Raw genomic sequence first — 23,530 nt, forward strand, 5'->3', positions numbered from 1 at the left:
TCGTCATACGATGAGCTTAAATATCACATATTAATCATATGTGTCTTTAAAATCCAGTTAATGTCTCCATAATAAATAATTATTGATTAGCACTGAGATTAGATTTGTTCAGTCCACCACATATGCTGAAAATTCTTACATAGAAACTGGGCTGTCATAAATGAATTATCCTTACCATCAGTTGGCTATGTTGAGGATACTAAATATTTGATCCTACTAATATTTCGTCTATCCAGGCCTACGCTTTCTCAACCGATAGCTCAGTTAATGTAGATCAGCTTTCTGAAAAGGTGTGGGATAGGTTAGACGTCACACTAGATGAAGTCACAAATCATTCCGTCTTATCATCAACGTTACATAGATTCTAGTCCTACCCTTGATTGATGGATAAACAAATGTAGAAGCCTAAAAGGAAAAAAACACCTCTCTTACTTATTCCTTAGAACTAATCATGAAGTTTTGGTGCCCTCCTTTGACTTTTTAGTGACGGCGAAGATGAGATATAACTTTACCATTGCTGTCGTAGGTTGAACTCAAACCGATTCAATGACGCTAAACCCTTATACCAAATATATTAGTATAATTTAATTCAATATTCATACACAAACAGATCGATGATGAGAATGAATAAATGAACGACGGAGGTCGGGTAGATGCAAACCTCTGGAAATAAAATTGTCTCAAGCCACACATGAAAATAAATAAGAAGCAAAATGGGCAAACACAAATAGATAAGCATATGTATATAAATGCACGCAAGAAAAACGTCAGTTACATATATATATATATAATTAATAGGTACATAGAAAGCTTACTATATAGGGAACATAGAAATACAACAATAAAGCTTTCTATTAATATTATGATAAATATAAATAATGATAATCCCAAGTACAAAGCCGGAGGTTTTAACTTAGTATTCGTATTGTTATGGCATGGACAGTGCATATACGATTCCACTCCATACAATACCTCACTTTGTAATTATTCAGACTTGTGAATAACAAACATAGTAGTAGGCTGGGTCGAAAAAATGTAACTTCCTAGATGAAGATTTGTTTGGCAAAAGCGTATTCAAGGTGTTGTCTTAGTTCGTCCATTATCTAGTCGACCTGAAAGCGAACGTTTGAAGATTGATTCCCCAAGAAATACTTCATGCCTATCGGTTACGGTCATATTTATCATTAAACCATCAACGAAGTTCATCTTCAGAAGTCCAGGGAAATATTAATTATCAATGACCCTAAGAAAGCTTGGATTGAGTCTCATCGCGTCTTGAAATATTTAGCCGGTTATAGTCACTTCTCGGAAAATTTTCTAGTTTGACAAGGATAAGTTATAGGTTTTATTTTCCAACTAAATTAAACGATAACTAGGATACTGTTTCAAACATGACAGTACTTGTCTTACTGAAGACGCTTACACATGCTGTTGTGCTTAAGAAATAAACACTTTGTCTGAGATAGCCATTCACAATTTCTTTGAAAATACATAAACGATTTTAATCCTTTCCTTTTATCTTGTGGAAGAGTGCAAGGAGATCTCATATTGGCACTGGAAATTTTAAATGACAACACGTATGTTCTAAATTTTTGATAGTTTTTGGACTATTAACCTCCAAGTTCCTTTAGAGGGGTTTGAAAACCGTAGCTGCAAATTTCCGCATATTAAACCCTGCCATCAAATGACTAAATACTGAACCACTCTATCTGAACGAATGGCCACACAGTCAATCGCGGACTCGTCAAATAAGAAACTGGACTATTAAAACGAGATTGTCCCTTGAATACTTCATGGATTATTAGTGTCTAACCAACCTCCCTTTAATTCTTGTGAAGACTAAACTTGTTCGTATGGAAGAAGGAAAAGTATCCAAAAACGGATTCCTGCTGCGTTTGTTCATCCATGAAATATTTTATTTTAAGGTCAGAGATTAATCTTCCTGTACTGGTCCCCGCGGTTCGAAACTAATTTCATTTCACGTCCCTCTGAATATATCAATCAAATGAGCTGTTACCATGCGTTGAGCCAGAGATTCACCATGGTGGCTTCTTAAAGTGAGTAATTTTCTATCTCGAGAACAGTGAGTTTTGAGCGTCGAAAGGCCTTTATCCATAACATCTTGTTAGTTGATGATCTTAAACCCAGTCGAAACAGGATTTAGGAATGAAGAAGTTTGAAGAAGTATCTGGAAGATGGTCAGTGAATCGAGAAGTGTATGAACCCAGGCTGACTGGTTATTGCGAGGAAGAGGTAGCATAATATATCAAGTCATAATCTGGTGTATATGTTCAAACAAGATACTCCAAGCTGAGTAGAACTAATAACAACATCAAGAATATCGAAAACAAATACAAACATTGACAGTGTCCATAAAAACCCGTTTAAGATAACTAATGAACCCCATTTCATACCAGACCCACATCCACACAACCGACAGTAACAAGCCTTTAGGACAATCATAGAACATTTTAACTGATCGCTTCTGAAAAGGTCAAGATCGCTTTCTTACCTAAAGACTTTTTCAGTAGTTAATCTACCATGCAGAAATTCTGAAATTTGTTTGTCACCTAAATGTAAAGTGTTTTTAGGACTGGCTCTGTATCGATTGCTTAATTTTACACTTATGATTCACTATCCGTTAGTTGAGTTGTAAAATTATTTATAAATGTGACGCTTCATCTTTTAGTGTGACCCAATGTTTAGTGATTAATTAACATCATATTGTCCCCAAATGCCCTAGTATGGTCAAAAGTGGAGAGAGTCACCTCTCCCTCTCCAAATGCTCTCACATGGTCACGCATATACAGCCACTCATAGGGAAATCCTACTCACCGTCTTCTCGCGGAATTACTGTTGTTTAACAAGTTGAGAGGACCAAAGCGAATGTCCAGCTCTTAGAGCGGGTTGATGGACACAGAGAGTCCACCAAGGAGAGCTGGAGAACCATCATTCCAAACCATTGGTGTACATGAGATGGAACCCATGATTCTGAAGGAACAAAAGGCTTATAAACCAATCGTTGGTCATCAGCCACTATGGGACTGAATCTCCTTACATTGCTCCACTGCCTTGTGGATCAAACCTTTAGTTCGAAGACTTTGGGTGTGGCCCCCTAATAAAACCACATGCTCCGGTTCGGGCACCCAGGCAGTATCCTAGCCCTGACACAAATCAAATGAGATTTGTGTGGCACATATGTATCTGGTGCCTTCTTTTACCAATGTTTATGTGTTCAAATAAATAAATAATCGAGATATAGACTGCTTCCGTGATACAATGACTGTCAAATCTAACTATATGGTACTAGGCCAATACTTGACCATTTGACAATATTAAATGAATCAAGGAATATAATGAATAAGGATCGATATGGTAAAACAGATTTTCCAATCGATCTCTCTACTCAATGATTGATAGATACGCTTCAAATAGCTGAAGTTCCATAAATCCACAATTTTAACTAGAAAGAATAAGCTAAACTGATTCAAATAAATAAGGAAACTATCAACTGTTCAATCAATTGAACAAACACAAATTTTTTTTTAAAGATAGAATAAGAAAAACTTATAATTAACCATTATTTGGTTGTGTTAATGATAAACAACTAGGAGAATTCAAATGAAATCAACACATAATAATCTAAAATGATCCATATCTATATATATTTTTACAATATACTTACAAGATCATTAAATTATGATTCACAAGAAATTAGTGATTGATATCCAGAAGGCATTCAGCAAATAGAGCAAAACCAAACAACATTTTGAATAGAGGTTGTTTTGTTTTATTAATAAAAGTAATATACCCTAACAACAGAAATAAAATTATGATAAAAAAAGACAAATATAAACTAATAAATACACACTATTGAGAATATTGAAAAACAACAAACAATTGTGTTCCAATTCTATTTTCTCTTTGTTTTGTTTACCGGCTAAACAAACAAACAAAAATGACTCCATGTTGTTTAAAAGTGATAAGCGTAAGCAAACTAGTCATTTGAATGATAAATATATATATATATATATATAATATGAGTAGTAGACTCAACAATATAGCAAAATAAGTTTCAAAGGGATGTTGTTGTTGTTTATTGATTTTTATTTCAAAAATCAAAACACATAATGAATAGGCATTTGCGGTGATGGACAATTGTACTAGTGAGTGAATAAAATATTGTTTGTTTTTCTTTTTCGAAAAAAAGAAAGAAAGAAAGAAAAGAGAAGAGAAAATGTTTCTCTCTTTTTTTCTTTTTCTTTGAAACAGTAATAAAACCATGTATAAATATAGAAATGGATGTCAAAAACAACAACAAACAAACAAACAATCAAGCATTTGTGATTATGATTATCTTATACCGGGAATAGTGATTACGTTTAAAAGGTTATACCTATATTTATTTATTTGAATAATAATATAAATGACATAATAAATGAATTCATTGAATCATCTACAATGAAAGGTTATATCACAAAATAAACATAGAAAAGTAGTTGATGAATAAATGAAAAATAAGCATGTTTGTGTTTGTGGATGTCTGTGTGTGCATATTAACACTAAAGTTACATAATGACAGGGAGAAAGAAAACAAAAATTACCCAACACACACATATACATAAACAGATGTGGAAACTAAATTTCATTTTAAAGAAAAGGATTAAGAAAGGGGGAAATGTAAAAAAGAAATTAAACAACGATAAATTTAAAAAAAAAATAAACATAATCCATTCGAGTTACATCATATGTATGTATGTATACATTCAACGGACCATTCATTTCCTATACAGTACATAATCAAAGGATAACACAAGCGAATCATCCTATGCACACTTGGAATAATAATGATAAATAATTCTATGTATAGACGACTATCTCTATTCTTTATTTTATACAAAACAATAATAACAATAATAATAGCTGGTAGCCAATAGATTTACAAGAGGTTAAACAATAAAAAATAATAATAGTGATATAAAAACAAGAAAACAATCAAAAGTTTCACTGTATCACTACCATCACTACCGCCACCACCACCACCATCACCATCATCACTACACCTATTCACAGTTTCCAGTTAATAAAGTTGTGTTTTTTTAAAGAAAAGAAAGCTGGGAATAATCTGTAGGTTTGTTGTTGATAGCTTAATAACCATTTATAATGTTCGTTTATTCGATCTTCTATGTAGAACACTTTTCTTTCTCTCTGTCTTTTAATATTTTGTCTTATAAATGCATGTGTATATACACATGTGATCCATTTGTTTCAAAGATCATTTAATTCTGAACATTACGTATATGAGATTCTTTAGCTTCGAATTCTTTTACTTCATGAAATATACGCGCTTTCCATTCTTCAACTGATAAATTTCTTTCACTAAGTGAATCATCATATGGAGCTGGTGGTGGCTAAAAGTAAAAGAAAAATGAAAATAATAGATAAATTGTGTTCAAAACAGATAGTGTGGATATACAACACAAGATTAGTATTAGTAGTAATAATAAGATGATTTACAATCTCTTTCAGAGAAGTTCTATTAACTGCTATTTACATTTCAGTATTCTGCTGAAGTTAAGGATTGAAGAAGATGTCTCTTATGGAAGTTCCGTTATGAGTAGACTTTAAATCAACAAACGTTATTTTTTGCTGATATGTCAGTGAATATGATATCTGGCACAACTATTCTCAGACCAACTATATTATTATCATCAGTTTTTCTACCTTCACTTACAGAGGCAGACTGCACAAAAAAAGCCAGACTGAGAACCTGGAGATTTTCGCTACTAACTTATGTAATATCGCATAGACGTGCTTAGGAATTTCAGGAGCAGCGATGTAAAGTCATCGTCTGTCGGTTTAGACAGTATAATCCACTTGTGTTTAACAGAGCTGACGTCAATGTCATATGCTAAGTGTCATAGTCTAACATCACCGCTAATGAATCTAATTTTAAACCAAAAAAGTTCAATAAAGTATTGAATAAAGGGATCACTATTATTATCATCACTAGTTGTTACCCCACTAATAAATATATATGAACATTAGTTGCATTCACGAAATACGATAAAAGTCAAAGGTTAAATTCATAAAAAATCAGGTTGCAAGGATTCCAACCAATCTTTTGACGTTCATCGATTTAACACGATAGATTGGAAGTACGTCAATGTGTGCAAACTATATAACGGAAAATTTTTACGAAGAATACGTGAAGATTAGAAAAGCTGAAAGTCAGGATTCCTCACTACAGTGAAAGTAGTAGGAGCATCTAAAAATTTTCAATTGTTTTCATGTATCCGAAACCCTGAACATATCTTCACCTTATATTCAGTGCTTGAACATCATAAGATGTACTCAAAACGAACAGTCGCTGTATATTTTGATTCGAAAACTGCTGTCGACTCACTGAACGGGATTATGCTCTGGAATTTTTACTTAAAGAGGAGGAGTGCCTGATAAATTTATTAATTCGAAAACATCTTAGATAAATTAATGAAATATAAACAAAAATTCTTCTTTTAGAATGATTTAGGTCAGGTTCATTCGGTGAACCGTTATTCCTGGTGAAGATTAAACATATTAATACCTAGAGTCAGAAATATATATGTTTATAAAACTCTTGGGAAACTACATTTCCATATATCAACTAACGTACCGCGTTTACTTCAGAGTCTTCGTACCATACGTGTATATATGGGTGATGAAGAGCATCATCAACTGAAATTCTTTGTAATGGATCAATTACTAACATTCTACTTAATAAGTCTCGAGCTTGGTCAGCGTTTAGTGTTTCATGATCCTATCAAAATATAGAAAGAAAGAGGAAAAAACCATAAAGAGTAAATAAGACGAACCACAAACTAAACTTGCAAAACTGATGCTTTCATTGGCAACTTCACAGATCAAGTGAAATCATGAGCAGTCTTAGCAAACATCTTAATAAGTAAGTGAAGAAACAAGTATCTACTTGTTAATATTATCTACAGAAAGGTGATATGGATATTCAGTTTATTTGAATGTGGTATTCTCAAAAGACCAAAGAACACATTAAATCGATAAAAAGCAGATATGAAAAGGATGAATAACTGGAAAGGATTGGATGGAGAGTGGTGGTGGGCGGCCTATGTTCCTCCACGAGGAGTAGAAGGCGTAAGCAAGTAATACTCAGAAGAGTCGCTAAAAACCAGGAATTATTCGATAGTTTTTTCATGTGTGTTTGAGTTCCGAAAATAAATAAATACGAGACCGCTTAGTGCGATAACACGTTATTCTTTTATTTTAGGGTAAAATTTCAATGTTTGATAACTAGGGATTTCAAGCAGGAACCATCCAATAAATTTCTTGAGCATTCATCTTTACGTTGAAATCGGTTAGAGCTGCAGTACAGTGTTTCTGGCCAGATTTCCAGCATACTATTTTGATTTCATTTATGATGGGTTACACGAAATAATAATAGAAGGCTGCATCATATATGTATAAATCCATATCTAACTGACGATTCTTAAACTAATATAAAATGGGTTCGAATCTCGCGGGGGAGGCAGGATCGTGGATGAACACTGCTGAGGAGTCCCATACTAGGACGAAACGGCCGTCCAGTGCTTTCAGGTTTTCCATGGTGGTCTAGCTTCAAATGACTCATAATTTCAACTATTGTAATATAAAATGATTGTTTATTACACTACATTTTTCTGTGATTTATGATGGGAAATTACCTTCAAATTTCTTACTTCTATACAAAAGACAACTTTTAAAAGTTCAGTCTTCTAAACCTTCTTTTTACAAGCATTCCACTTCTGATCGATGTCACATACTGCTTATGTCTGTCGACGTAAGTAGCATACACCATAATTGTAATTATTCTTTATCTTTTAAATTTGTATTTTTGGGTTTTATTCGTTCTGTATTTTCTAGTATCTACTTTTCAATTAATGCTCATTATTCTCAAACCTTAGCTACCACATTTAATAGTATACAGTCATTGTAGTAAATTGAACAGATACACCGCTTATACTGGATCTACACACTCAAATAAGCATTCCATTGAAGTTATTATTTGCCTTTTGATCTATTTGTTATTTATGTCAAATCATTCATAGTTATTTTGTTCGCTTTAATTAATGTCTTATTATTTTCGTTTCTCAGACATTTTCCATCGTTGCCTTTAGCCTTTTTCTTTCGCTATGAACTCAATTTTATGTTACTACAGTAGAAAATATTTTAGTTATTCATTAGACAGAAAAGAAAAAGTCTACGTAGATCCGTCAATTATGTTAAATCGGATTACGTGGGCTACTTTGTATTTTATTGACAGTTAACTTTGGTAGATAAAATTTATTTAGATAAGTAGCAAAGGAATTAACGATAAAGGAAATTGTATGTTGTACTAAACAGTTAAGAGGTATAACGAACTAATTAATTCAATTAGCTTAATGGTAATGTGGTATTTGTTTATCTAAACACATAAACATTGGTACAAGGAGTCACTAAATAGATATGCGCCACATAAATCATTCGGTTTGTATGAGGGCTAGGATACTGCCTGGGTGCCCGAACAGAAGCAGGTCGTTTTCATAGGGAGCCACACCCGGAGCCTCCCAACTAAAGGTCTGACCCACAAGGCAGTGGAGCAATGTAAGTAGATTCAGTCCCATAGTGGCTGATGACCAACGATTGGTTTATAAGCCTTTTGTTCCTTCAGAATCATGGATTCCATCTCATGTACACCAATGGTTTGGAATGATGGTTCTCCAGCTCTCCTTGGTGGACTCTCTGTGTCCATCAACCCGCTCTAAGAGCTGGACATTCGCTTTGGTCCTCTCAACTTGTTAAACAACAGTAATTCCGCGAGAAGACGGTGAGTAGGATTTCCCTATGAGTGGCTGTATATGCGTGACCATGTGAGAGCATTTGGAGAGGGAGAGGTGACTCTCTCCACTTTTGACCATACCAGGACATTTGGGGACAATGTGATATTAATTAATCACTAAACATTGGGTCACACTAAAAGATGAAGCTTCACAATTATAAATATTTTTACAACTCAACTAACGGACATTGAATAATAAGTGTAAAATTAAGCAATCGATACAGAGCCAGTCCTAAAAACACTTTACATTTAGGTGACAAACAAATTTCAGAATTTCTGCATGGTAGATTAACTACTGAAAAAGTCTTTAGGTAAGAAAGCAATCTTTGAAACGTCGTACTACGAATGAGGTGACAGATAATCATAGTCAAAAATCAAGTAATCAGTTAACCGAGAATATAATTTCTGGACGAACCAATCAGATTTAGGATGACAGGTCTCGGATTTTGGTGCGAAATTCATTCATCCAACTGTCTAAACTTCGTCCTGGCATTTTAACTGATGTCAGTTCGTGATGGAAACCATAAATCTAATTCCTAACCCTGACCATCAACTGTAAATCATAACTCTTACTCTTCATACTGTTTTATAACCATCATTTAGCCCTAGTAAGTGAACATTCCCAAGGTCACTTCAGCGTAGCCCAAAGGTCGTCCATAAATTATAGTCTCAGCACCAGTTACTTGTGTCCCCAAATACCCTGGTGCAGCCGAGAATGGGGAGAGTCACTTCTCCCTCTAGAAATGTTCTCAAGTGGTTACGTGCATACAACCATTGACACACAAGTCCTACTCACTGCCTTCTCACGGCATTACCGTTGTTTAGAAAATTGAGAGGACGAAAAGTGAACATCCGGAGCTTTATTTGGGTTGGTGGACACGGAGAGTCCACTAAGCGGAGTTGTAAAACCCTCATTCCAAACCAATGGTGTACATGGGTTCCAGGATCCTGAAGGAACAAATGGTGTATGAACCTACTGTTGATCACCGGCTACCATGAGACTGCATCTCCTGACGTTGCTTCACTGCCTTGTGGATCAGACTTTTTGGGTCGAAGGCTCAGAGTGTGACTCCCTAAGAAAACCACTTGTTTCAGTCTGGGCACCCGTGCAGTATCCCAGCCCTCACACGAATCGAATGATTTATGTGGCGCATATCTATTTGGTGTCTCCTTGAACCAATGTTCATGTGTTTAAATAAATAAATAAATAAATGTGCACATTTGGTATTGGTATGGTGCATCATAAAACTTACGGCAATATGGATCTCCCGCAAACATGATATATATGTGTAACACAAGTCATACTGCAAGCCTGAATGACCCGGTTAAAATGCAGTAGAATCACCCAGATGGTTAGTAATTAGTAATCACATTATCTAGGGAACTTGAAAGTAAGATATTCTTCATAAAACACATATGTTAAGTAAATCCTTAATTAGTACATCAGGCAAGCGTTAGCCAGGAGTGAACTTTTATGAAAAAAGGAACAATATAGATGATAAGGCAGTTATGAAATCTCTCAATTTATACTAGTAGTGGTAACTAGGAGTGTTTTTGTTTCAATCCAGTTCATCACATTCTCCCGATTAGTTGTCATTAATTCTAGTCTATTAATTTTCTATATGTTTCAGGGTCATCCATTCGTTACTAAATGTACTGAGTTGTACCATATCAAATTTATATTACATCCTTTTAACACTTCGGTTTTTGCCTATTATGGCCCATTATCATCGTTGAAGTATTGGGTGTGAAACACGTGGTATATTCAAGTTCATATTTCTTAATGTGTGTATCAAAAAATTCTCAATCGCTCGTAAATAGAATTCACTTTACTTCAACCAGGAACCTAAATACGTAGTTAGTTTTTATTTTTCAAGATACAAGAAAATGAATAAAGATTATACTAGGGAACTCCGGTTTACGGACATTTCAATATTCAGCTTCACGATAAATAATGCAAAGTTCTTGTGAATGAATAAAATGAACAGAAGTGAGTAAAATAATTAGTACCACTGAAAATTTGTTGGCCAGACACTACCAGCAACAACCTACTGTGGGAGAGAACAAACCAGATCACAGGGGAGGAGGAAATCAAGAAGAAGCGCTGGAAGTGGATAAGATACATTGAGGAAATCCCCCAACTGCGTCACGAGGCAAGCCCTCACTTGTAATCCTCAAGGCCAAAGGAAAAGAGGAAGACAAAAGAACACATTACACCGAGAAATGGAAATAGACATGAGAAAAATGAACAAAAACTGGATAGAACTACAAAAATGGCCCAGGACAGAGTGGGTTGGAGAATACTGGTCGACGGCTTATGCTCCGTTGGGAGTAACAGGCGTAAGTAAGTAACTGAAAATTTACAAATGATAAAAGTTGTTAATCTATATAATATACAAAAGGCATGGAAAAACAACCATATTCGATTATAGCTTCTAATATGTGGAAAGTGCTTTGAGACATAAAAGGTTAAAAAAAAGAAAGAATTGAAATAACTTACGGTGCTAGGTGGAGGGAAACGATCATCTGGAAAAAGTTCAGTAAATGAACGTGGTTCATTTTTTGGACGTGACATTACATAATTACGAACAGCATATTCTAAACGATTCATAAATTCTGGTCCTGGTGTTCCAAGTTCTTCGGTAATTTTAGTCCATTGATCAATATGATCATAACCGGGGAATAGAATTCTTTCTAAAACCATTTCAGCAAATATACAACCAACTGACCAAATATCTACATTTTCAGAATAACCCATACCTAAAATAACTTCTGGAGCACGATAATAACTATAAAAAAGAAATAATTTTATAGAAGTTTTAATTCAGTATTTTAAAACTAAAATTTACGTTCATAAACAGAAATATATCAAATTTACAACAGTATACAAACACTAAAATTGAAAAGTCCATTCTGAACGACATCGTTCAGAAGAACGATGAAAGCTCCACAGACAAACCATCCAGCTCAGAGAAGAAAACTCCATCAAAATCATCCACCTGAGCTAAAAATCTTCTCTACCATCTGAAAAGTCCATTGAACCAAATAGGTTTTTTTAAAACTGTATTGTGGTCTGTTATAATTCTCTCTTGTTACAACCCAGCCATTCCTATTGCTTGTTATTCTTGGTCACCAATTCACTCGACATATCCTCAAATCAGAACACGGTTGAATAGGAAAGAGATTACATTCCAAATAACAAGGTTAGATGGAAGCAAGAAGCACAATAGTTAAAACGTTAGTATATTTATAGTTTTTACATGAGATGATATGGTGTGATATTGTACTGAGGAACCATAGATGTTTGAAGTATGACGACTATCTTTCAAGAATTAAAGACTATTACCAAGCAATAAAACTATTTCATTTGATTAACCTTGTTACATTAACGTAAAAATTTGGAGAGGAATGTGATGTAGGCATCAGCATAAGTTTACGTTGATGTATACGATGTAGACGGTAAACGTTACTGCTGACGAATCTACTCATTGTGGAACTACAGAAATAGACCTAACTTGTCAGTTCCTCAAGAGCACGGGTTCACAAGAGCTTCGAAATTAGGAGATCCTGAGTAACAATGGCCTTGCTCAACCTTCGTCTCCAATATATAAACAAGAATGAGGAAGTATGTCAGTAGATGAAACGACTTGATCTAACTATGAACAGTACCTTATATATATATTGGCTACTATAGGAAAGTCTTTTAGTGGACATAGTCGAGTCTTAAAAGGTTTCAACTATACATCGAATAGTTTTCTGATTAAGTGAAATAATACAATATTGAATAACACTAGTTCAATTCAGCAACTAGCCTAGAAAATGCGGATAGTGTCTGTTGATAAGAACTGTCAAGTATAAAATGTCAAAATGTTAAGCATATTTAATCATTAAAACTGGCTAATAATGAACACTGAAGAACGATAACTGGTAGGGTAATGAAAAATATGTTAATGTTCATACCGAGTTACAACATATGGAGTCATCAAAAAGCTATCTCCAGCTGTACGAGCCAAACCGAAATCCAGAATTTTCAAACTACAATCATGTTTTACAACAATATTACTGGGTTTTAAATCTCGATGGATTATACCGGCTGCATGTAAATGTTTTACACCACATAAGACTTGATACAGTAGATATGAGGTTCGTTCATGATCTAAATCAAGATTGATCACCTGAAAATAAGGGAAATGTGCTAAATTGTATATTAAACAATCATATTACTAATTGGATGATAATTTCAGAACGTACACAACTTCATAACATGAGGAAGAATGATCATCCATTCACAGATCATGAACAAAATGGCTAATTCATAGACTATTTAAGACACTTACAATCCACATTAGAATTACAACTAGAATATGTACCGACTGTATACAGTGTAAACATAGTAAAGTTTGCATTAACATTATACGTTTACTAGAAGCTATATTGTATCTTAGACCGATAGGTCCTGGGTTCGAATCTCGCGAGGCAGGATCGTGGATGGGCACTGTTGAGGAGTCTCACAATAGGATGGAACGACCATCCAGTGCTTCCAAGTTCTTCATAGTGATCTAGTTTCAATTGACTCATGAGCTCAACTATTGAAATTAAAATCATTTCTTTGTGGTATATTATTTCGGTATGTGTAAATATTTCTAACAACATTGTATGGAGAATCATGTCTATATTAACCAGATAATCGTTTATTTGAGATGAAGTTAAATATTTTAACTTAAATTATTGAGATGTTAGAAATTAATATAATTGATCTAATAAGAAACTGATCAAATAATGAGTGTACGTGTAATGTTTGTTAATCATCCTTTAAGTGATTCTTGTATCTGTGTCATTACAAACCATAATAATTCAAATTAGAGTATTAATGAAATTTCTATTTTGTTATATCTAACTGATATGAACAGAAATAGTTTGTGTTATGGTGGAAATCACTGACAGATAGTATTTAATTTATTGATATTTTGCTCTGTATTGCTTAATATGATCCATTAATTATCAACTTTCATCTTGTTGCTAATTGATCTTTAACTTTTCTATATCAGAAGGGGTTTTGTGGAGATTTCAGTGATTTCAATAGTTGGAGTCATGAGTCAATTGAAGCTAGACCACCATTGGGAACCTGAAAGCACTGGATGAACGTTTCGTCTTAATATGGGAATCGTTAGCAGTGCGCATCCACGATTTGGCCTCGCGAGATTCGAACTCAGGGCCTGTCAGTCTCGCGCGCGAGCGGGGGTGGGATAATGAATGCGCACTGCTGAGGAGTCCCATACTAGGACGAAACAGACGTCCAGTGCTTCCAGGTTTTCCATGGTGGTCTAGCTTCAATTGGCTCATGATTTCAACTATTGAACCTTTTCTATAAATGAAAAAGAGAGTGCAACATATGGGATCGGTTCTAAAATGTACTGTGACAACCAGTTTTATGAATAAATGAATATGACTGTTAAAGTTTATCTTGAACCTTTTAAATTTGAACAATTAGTCAAAAGAGTCATGGTTTGTTAATGTATACTTCTTGACTAGGATTCGAGATAAACAAATAACAAATTAAGATCACATTAGTTTAAGTGTATTTATTGCTTAATGAGAATTTCAAAATCTTTTTTTAAACATTTTCATGTCTTCTTTGAATACACTGTTGTTCAGTGTATCTGAATTGAGTTATACATGCACTTTGCCTACTGTCAGTCTTAAGGACTATACCAAAGTATCTACTAAATTATAATTAATTATGTTATGTATGTATAAAACGGATAGATAAAGTGGATTACATCACTGGACTCAATCAAATGCTTAACACATCTATGAATTCAAAGTAGAAGTGTCAAAGTATGAATTGTAGAAAGAAAGTTAATTACCTGACACAAATTGGCATCCATAAACTCCATCACCAAATAAACATCTTGAAAATCTTGCAATGTTTGTTGAGGAGTAAATGCGTTTAATAATGATATGATCTAATGTGAAGTAGTAAACAAAAATATAGCAATGATCGAGAGATAAGAGATTACAAATATACAACAGTGAACACAGTGTATGTACTGTGAGATATTGAAAATGCTTACACCTTCCGCTTTTAATATTGCCAACGCATTGAAAAGTAACGGTTGTGTAGTAGATCAAGTTGACTTACATTAGCTAAGAAAGCAGTATTTCATTTTGCCAGAGAATTTTAGTCTTTAGACAGATTGACAAGTAAACATTACACCTATATATAAAATGACTAATGAATCAGTAATATGCAACATAGAAATTGATATATGTACTTGAGATAGTTATTCCAAGACAAATCCCAAACTGGTAAACAAAATTACATACGGAGAAAGGAAAACTGTACAGGGAGACTTCTGAACGTTCTAAAAGATAAGGGGTGAATACACCTACGCTATTGTGAACGATTCTGAGTCATATCACCCAATTATTTATTTGAACACATAAATATTGGTACAAGGGGTACCAAATACATATATGTGACAAAATAACAATGAGGATGTGAAGAAACAGAGAATGGGGGTTGAGTATAATTAAAAGACGAGTAACAATGAACAGAAATAAGTGTATTAGAGTGAAATAATAATACTAGTGGCATAAACAGCTTAATTGAGAAAAATACAACCAGTAAGGATTATTTCAGTTAAAGTTACTTTCAATTTCATGGAGGAAGTAAAAAGAAGGTTACAGCAGGATCGCCACTGGCTTCTATTCTGAGTCATATCTGATAACGTCTCTAGCCATTGTGTTGCACCATCTCTAGGACCCCAACCAGGGAGTCGTGAACGACCAACAAAAGCCAGACCTCTGTAGCTTTCTTTCACACTACCACACCATGTCAAACACTGACCACTTCCCCGATTTTTCTAACCAGTCCCAGCATCGGCAAATAATGCACGACGTGGAATTCTCTGGGACGACATTCGGAGAACATGTCCAAGCCACCGAAGTCGATGTTTCAAGATGGTGACATCGATTGCATTATCATCTCTGTGCCCGAACACACGATGTCGAACCTCTGTATTACTGACATGGTGTTGCCACTGGATGTCAGCAACCCTTCTGAGACTGATGATCGAACACAGAGAGTCGTCTAACATCCTCAACTCGGAGAGGCCAGGTTTCACAAGCATAGAGCAAAACTGCTCTCACCGACGCGTTGTCGATTTTACCTTTTACAGCCAGATTAACATCATGAAGGCGCCAAAGGTGGCCCAGATTGGCATAAGCCGCTCTGGCTTTCACTATACGTGCACTGATCTCATCACTCACACCACCACCAGCACTTATGCAGCTACCTAGATACACGAACTTCTCGACTACTTCTATCTGCTCACCATCCAGAGTGAGTACAGGATTAGAATCCTGCCAGTCTTGTAGAAGTACTTTGAACTTAGAAGGTGCAAAGCACATACCATACCTACGGACACTGATTGCCAACTGATTAAGCGTGGATTGCATGGCTCGGGCATTATCGCACAGTAAGACAATATCATCCACATACTCAAGGTCGAGAGGTCTCTCCAGGCAACAGATCCACACCGCCATTACTTACATCCATCAGAGCCGTTTCCAGAATGTCATCGATGGCAAAGTTGAAGAGGAATGGTGAGATTGGGCAACCCTGTCTAACCCCACTGCTCGAATGGAACAATGGAGAGAGGTGGTTGTATGCCCTCACTCAGCCTGAGGTGTTTGTATATAGGGCTTTTAGGATGTTAATAAACTTCTGAGGTGCACCCTTCTTCAATAGACAATCCCAGAGATCAGTCCTGTCCAACGAATCGAAGGCAGCCCTGATGTCAAGAAACACTACGATTGTTGACCTTTGATAAGTATGGCGGTGTTCTAACATTTGGCGGAGGGTGAAGATATGATCAATACATCCTCGACCGGAATGAAAACCAGCCTGCTCCTCGCTGGTCAATCTTTCTCAGGTTTTGAACAATCTACGAAGTATGACGGAAGCCAATAGCTTGGACGCAATCGGAAGTAGACTTATCCCCCGATAGTTGTTACAGGAACGACGTGAACCCTTTTTAAAGATAGGGACAACTATCGACTCATTCCACAATGTTGGAATACTCTCTAACTGCCAAGTCTTTTTAAACAACGCAGTCAGTTCCTTAACCAGAAAGTCACCACAACTTTTAAAAGGGGCTGGAGGTAAGTCATCTGTGATTTATAGCGCTTCAAGAGTTGGAGTTCCTAGCGGACTTCCGCCTCACTTGGTGGATCAGTCGTCACCGGCCATGAAGGGCAGGACAGTCCGACCGATGTTGCCGGAGCAGCAGGTCAGTTGAACTGCCCTTCGAAAAACACTGCCCATCGTTCAAGACGACCACCCAAAGTCTATAACCATTAGTTACGATAATCAGACGAATCTCAACCAGATAGTCTATACCTATTTACCTGGATTAATTTAATTATCTGTCATTTCATGGACTGGTTTACGTCTTGATTTGGTCGCCCCTAGCTTTTCTCCAACCCTATCCTACATCAGACAACATTCCCTCTCGATGTACGCCGGAAAATATAACATTTTCCACACACAAATGATGACGATTCACTATCTCACCAAAAAATTATAAACTGTAAAACGTTTTTATTCTGTCTTAATCTATCATACAGCATGTTCTTCAAAATCCAACGGATCACTTAGAAACTGAAGTACAGTTACACGTATCAGAATCATTGTAGTATTAAAAATGAAAAACTATCTAAAACAATTAGTTCCTTTGATAAATTTCGATAATGCAATGAGAAGACGAAGTTTATCAGAGTTATGTGTGGAGAAGATTACATATCAAAAATGAAAAGTAATACATCTAACAACTCAAAAATAACTCGTATTCCTGATTTTCACGCTTTTAATTGTAAACAGGAGGGAGTAATTTACAAGCGCATTTCAAATTAGTTATTTTATGCATAATACATAGTTTTGAAATTGGAAACCGTACAGTGATAAGTTGTTTAACACTCCTCTAAATTCCTATGAATCACCTCCCAGTTTTCCATAGCCATTTTAACGATCTGACTTAATTTAATATAAGGATTTCGCTTTTATCGAGTTTCGAAATAATATTATGAAGAGCATACTAATTGAAACATTTCATTGGGAATAAGAAACAAATAGATAGTTAAAAACTAAATTTCATTGGTTAAGATCATGAGTCAGTTGAAGCTAGACCACCATGGAAAACCTGGGAGAACTGTATGGCCGTTTCGTCCTACTGTGGGACTCCTCAGCAGTGCGCATCCACGACCTCGCCCCCTGCAAGATTCGAACCCAGGACCCACTGGTTTCGCGCGCGAGCACTTGACCACTGGACTTGCCGGCATCCAACGGTGTTAATGTCTAACTTCAACTAATCCACGAAATTGAGCGACACATCCACCATTGTCTTCAGTGAGTTACTATCTCACAACAGATCTGGTTGAACTCCACTGGTCACTACTTCTCACTAGAACTCCAGGATATACCACTTGAAGCCAGTCACTAGTGAGCATATTTTGATTTATATCAGATGATATTAAAAACTAAATTATCAAATGGATTCGCGAGGATAAAACAATCACAAACATTTAATACATGGAGAATCATTGAATTAATGCCTATTACAGTGAAACAAACAATTGACTAGGAATAACTATTCAATGATTTTCCATTTTTACAAAAAAAGCAAATATACACCCTTGTTCGGGTTGTTTTTTAAGGGGCCAATGAATTTAAATTAAACAAGTGTAAACATTAATTTGCAAAGATTATATGCAGTATACATAAACTTAACAAAGATATAATTATCCTATAGATGGTCCACATCCACACCGAACAACATCCAAATAATAGAGGAAATAGGAATTCCAAAGAAACAGTAAGTTAATTAATTATGAGGTTATTATTCTGATGAGTTAATTCAAAAATGATGAACAGATAGAAAAAGGAATATAACGATTGTTTTAACTCATTGTTAATTCCTGGAAGGCTGATTATCTGTAATTCCTTAACCATATCTCTTTGCATAGTGTAAATCAATAGTTAGGTATATATTTGTGCACTAACTTTCGAATTAAATTTACTGCGTGAATATCATGCATACTACTTAAATGATAAAAAAACGATACAAGTTTAGATTGGATGTGTTTTAATTAACAAGCTACAGCTCTACGGTACATTCAGTAATCGATTGAAACGTTATTTCTTCATACATCGCCAGTAAATAATCAACAATGAAAATGTGGAAGAAAGTTTCTTCAGTTTTGAAAAGATAAAACAAGCAGAATTCTATCTAGATAAATTGATAAACTGTAACAACTGAAGAATGAAATGACGTGATACAAACACAAAACCATCTGAATTTGTAGATATATTCCGATGACAAATTAACGGAAGGTATTCTTTGTTTCTATAACCAAACAACCGCTTATTAGTAACAAAATAATTAGGTCCGTTAATTAGATGAACTGGTAGTATGGAGAAGAACACAAAGAGAAAGAGTCAAACTTAACAAGTTCAGTTTAGGTTAATATAACTGAACTAAGAACACAAACGAAATTTGTGATACATTCTGGTTGTGTCAATTTGAAATGAAAACACTTACTTGGTATGTGAAAGATGGCTAGTCAACCACTTAAACACTTACTAAGAAATCTGAGTCAGTAGATAAGACATTTTAAGAAATTGAACTTTTCTAAACTTCATGAACGATCTATCTACAATGATTGACAGACAACATAACGTTAACTTACTGGAAGTTTTAAATCACAATCATTAATAGGCCTCAACAATATCCAGTTGATTGAGTCGAATAAGCCTTACATTTGAAATGTAGCTAGAAGCTGAACACAAAACACTTGTGCACGATAAATGGGTTACATTTATTTTGACAATCTATTGGTTTTATTTGTATTCGGCCAAATGATTCTTATTTATATTTTGGTGAACTATATGAAATCAGTCGTGTGAACAATGATATGTTAATCCACTGAATTTTCGCCGATGAATAATAGAACAGGTAGAATTAGGCATTACGAAACTGAGTCTATTAGCTAAGTGGATAATGCATCGGTGTTTGAAGCGAATGGTATTGAGCTTGAGTCATGGAGTCAACTTCAACTCTAAGATGCAGGTATATCAAATTTTACAGTTCAGTTGAGTTTCTTCATCCAATAAAGAATCCCTCATGTAATCTGATGTACGGTGAAGTTTACTAATCAAATCCAAAAATAATTTATTATCATCAAGGATTAGTAATTGAACAATAAAACAGATCAACGTGGCTAAGCAAAATTACAAGATAATCTACAAAAACAGAGGTAAAGCGCAGGCGATAAAGCTGGCACTGAAAAGAAAACAGATTACTAACATTTTTGTGGTTCACCAGTTTCATTAAAACAAATTCACGATAGGCACGTTTGGCATGTGTAACATTTTGAAAAGGACGAGCCAATTTTTTAATGGCAACATCTTGTTTGAGTACTGAATCATAGGCAGCTCTGTAGGAGAAAGCAAACAGAAGATCATTTCAATATAACGGATTTAATGTAACTCATTTGCCAAGTACATATTTATGTACTCGGTAGCTTTGAAGAATACTATCGATGTAACGGCTTGTGATAATGTTAGTTTGAGCAAATCGAAATAAATGGAGAGGAGTTTGGAAAGGCAAATTACTGATCAAAAACTGAAGGCTCTAATCACTGACCCATCGCTGTATCCATTATTCATTAGGGAGTACATAAAATCAATGTTTATGTGAGAATTAAAAATAAGACAAATGGAACAGTTACATAAACCTGGATAAAATAAAAATTATACGAGTGATGGGTGAAAACAGACATTTTAGTAGTTTACGCACTCAGCAGAGAACCGAGTTATAGGTAACATTTTATTGGGGTCTTTATAACACCTTAAAATCCACTGGTTCATTTGGGTAGATCGCACGTACAACAATTCATTTCGGTCACCTAGTCGAAGAACCTAAAGATACACCGAAATGTGTTTTATCCTGAGTAAACAAAAGGCGTATGAACCTATTGTTGGTCACCGGCTACCATGGGGCTGAATCTCCTGACGTTGCTCCACTGTCTTGTTGACAAAACCTTTAGGTCGAAGGCTCCAGGCGTGGCGCCCTAAGAAAACCACGTGCTTTAGATTGTGCCCGGACAGTATTCCAGCTTTTACACATATCAAGTGATTTGCGTGGCGCAAATACAATTGGTACCTTCTTGTACTAATATTTATGTTGAAACAAATAAACACAACCAGGAATTTTCAAACAGCTTAATTTATCAAGCTTTTTTCCTCGTGTCATCAGTTGTCGTCAGTCTTAGACTGACAAACTAGTTTTTGCAAGCATCAGACAAACAGACATCAATACACAATGTAACGCAAATGTACATTAGCACAAGTTGACAAATCATATTAAAATGATGAGACAAAAATACCAAGAACAGCGAAAGTCTGATAGCAATAGTGATCAGACATAGAGTACAAAGGTGTGTATTAAGAAATACGGAAATTCATAACTGTGATTAATATCAAGAGTGAATGTAATCGAGACATTGCGAATGATTCTCAACCATGTCACCCAAAATTTATAACCACTAAGACAATCACGCGAATCCCAATCAAGCAGCCTTCATCCCCCAAAACAGTTCAGACTAACTGCCAATGACTTCATGGGTTGATGCCATGTCTTAGTTTGGATATTGTAGTACTAGCCGGAGACTTGAATGCTCAGGTCGGGCGTCTAGGCACAGAAGAGAATCGTTTAGGTGGCCGATGGGGACTTGTTGGTCGTAGGACAGATAACGGGGACCGTCTACTGCAACTGTGCACAGACCACAACCTGTTTCTGGCTAGCACTAACTTCCAGCACAGTCATCGCTAATGTGCCACCTGGCGTCCTCCCTCTGCATCTCAAGCCTGGACTCAGATTGATCACATCGCGACCAGCTACCGCTGGCGTGGTTGTGTACAAGAATGCCGCTCCTTTTGGAGTACCTATCTGGACTCTGACCATGCTTTGGTCTGCGCCAATCTGACCTTACTTTTCAGTGGCCAACAAAGTGACCGCCACCAAAGGATTGATGACAGCAAGTTGGTTGCCACTACATGACGCCATGAAAATGGCGAGTAAAGCCGCTTGCGGCTTCACGAAACGTCCCGCTTATAAGCACTGGGTTTCTTCAGGCTTCTTACAACTCATCGAAGCCCGTCGGTCTACTCTGGGTGACTGTGAATTTGACCACAAACGAAGGACGTTACGTAATGAAATCGGGGAAAGCTTGCGTAAGGACCGGGAAGCCCGAGAAAGATTGACTCGTGAGGAGCAGGCTGGTTTTCATCCCGGTCGAGGATGTATTGATCATATCTTCACCCTCCGCCAAATGTTAGAACACCGCCATACTTATCAAAGGTCAACAATCGTAGTGTTTCTTGACATTAGGGCTGCCTTCGATTCGTTGGACAGGACTGTTCTCTGGGATTGTCTATTGAAGAAGGGTGTGCCTGAGAAGTTTATTAACATCCTGAGGGCCCTATATAAAAACACCTCAGGCAGAGTGAGGGCATACAACCACCTCTCTCCATTGTTCCATTCGAGCAGTGGGGTTAGACAGGGTTGCCCAATCTCACCATTCCTCTTCAACTTTGCCATCGATGACATTCTGGAAACGGCTCTGATGGATGTAAGTAATGGCGGTGTGGATCTGTTGCCTGGAGAGACCTCTCGACCTTGAGTATGTGGATGATATTGTCTTACTGTGCGATAATGCCCGAGCCATGCAATCCATAGTTAATCAGTTGGCAATCAATGTCCATAGGTACGGTATGTGCTTTGCACCTTCGAAGTGCAAAGCATTTCTACAAGACTAGCAGGATTCTAATCCTGTACTCACTCTGGATGGTGAGCAGATAGAAGTAGTCGAGAAGTTCGTGTATCTAGGTAGCTGTATAAGTGCCGGTGGTGGTGTGAGTGACGAGATCAGTGCACGTATAGTGAAAGCCAGAGTGGCGTATGCAAATCTGGGACATCTTTGGCGCCTTCGTGATGTTAGTCTGGTTGTCGGATCTACAACGCGTCGGTGAGAGCAGTTTTGCTCTATGCTTGTGAAACCTGGCCTCTCCGAGTTGAGGATGTTAGACGACTCTCTGTGTTCGATCATCAGTCTCAGAAGGATTACTGACATCCAGTGGCAACATCATGTTAGTAATGCAGAGGTTCGGTATCGTGTATTAGGGCACAGAGACGATAATGCAATTGGTGCCACCATCTTGAAACACCGACTTCGGTGGCTTGGACATGTTCTCCGAATGTCGTCCCAGAGAATTCCACGTCGTGCATTATTTGCCGATGCTGGGACTGGTTAGAAAAAGCGAGGTGGAGAGGCGGTCAGTGTTTGACATGGTTTGGTGGTGTGAAAGTTGCAAAGAGCTGGCTTACGTTGGCCGTTCACGACTCCCTGGTTGGGGTCCGAGAGGTGGTGCAACACAGTGGCTAGAGACGTTATCAGATATGACTCAGAGTAGAAGCCAGTGGCGATCCTGCTGTAACCTTCTTTTACTTTCTTCATAAAAGATGGTTGTTTCTTTTTAAGCTGAAAGATTTTTTCTGATTGCACCTTTCCGTTTCTTCCATTAATACTATAGCACTACCT

General features: G+C 36.3%; 1 protein-coding gene across 1 annotated transcript in view; it reads right to left on the reverse strand.

The window, feature by feature from the left end:
• EMC2 (ER membrane complex subunit 2) overlaps window positions 1-23,530 on the reverse strand; it is a 52,961-nt gene that overhangs the window by 27,715 nt on the left and 1,716 nt on the right. Inside the window, exons 2-7 of the mRNA XM_051217087.1 lie at window positions 20,236-20,365; window positions 14,737-14,835; window positions 12,830-13,044; window positions 11,370-11,658; window positions 6,656-6,799; window positions 3,686-5,411 (exon numbers count right to left, since the gene is read on the reverse strand). The gene's annotated coding sequence lies outside the window, so the exon portion shown is untranslated. The remainder of the gene's footprint in view (window positions 1-3,685; window positions 5,412-6,655; window positions 6,800-11,369; window positions 11,659-12,829; window positions 13,045-14,736; window positions 14,836-20,235; window positions 20,366-23,530) is intronic.

The sequence above is a fragment of the Schistosoma haematobium genome, chromosome 6 (genome assembly GCF_000699445.3).
Source record: "Schistosoma haematobium chromosome 6, whole genome shotgun sequence".
NCBI lineage: Eukaryota > Metazoa > Platyhelminthes > Trematoda > Strigeidida > Schistosomatidae > Schistosoma > Schistosoma haematobium.